The sequence below is a fragment of the Sinocyclocheilus anshuiensis genome, unplaced genomic scaffold (assembly GCF_001515605.1).
Source record: "Sinocyclocheilus anshuiensis isolate Anshui unplaced genomic scaffold, SAMN03320099.WGS_v1.1 scaffold3186, whole genome shotgun sequence".
In the NCBI taxonomy this organism is placed as follows: Eukaryota; Metazoa; Chordata; class Actinopteri; order Cypriniformes; family Cyprinidae; genus Sinocyclocheilus; species Sinocyclocheilus anshuiensis.
In genome coordinates, this window is record NW_015539979.1 from 2748 (window position 1) to 3431 (window position 684).

Sequence of the window (684 nt, forward strand, 5' to 3'; positions counted from 1 at the left end):
CTTATTTCTTTATTGCAAATGCTAAAACTGGCACCGTTTTGAAGAGAAATGGGCTCTCATTTTAACCCATATCATGGTGTGTGGTGCTGAACTATGCGTTTCTAATGGTGTTTGTATTTGCACTGATCTAAACATTAATATTTTATGTGCAACAACAGCATGCTGTCTGAGTGGCCTTACACATGATTTTAAATCTATTTTTTCAAACTTTATGATTTAAATGGGGATGATTGTACTGAGAATAACTTTCATCTTTTCTTCGACTGAATACTGTTTCCGTGCTGTTTTGATGTATTTGAAAGAGTTGGCAGTCAAAATTAAAACTGCTGGATGAAAGATATTCTTCATTCTTTATGACAAAAAATATAATGTGAATTACGGAATGTACAACATTTTTAAAATGTATAAATTGCGGTGTACGGCGTTTATTATGAGGGGGTATAATCCACAGCTCAGTGCTCAATACTCATGAGTACTTTTAAATAGGCTACTCTTTTACTCTTACTCAAGTAGTTTTTTGGACAAGTACTTTTACTCTACTCGCACTACATTTTTTGGAAGGTAATGGTACTTTTACTTGAGTATATTTTTTCAGTACTGTTTCCACAACTGCATGCAAGTGTGTGTGTGTGTGTGTGTGTGTGTGTGTGTGTGTGTGTGTGTGTTTTTTTTTTGGAAAGTGTC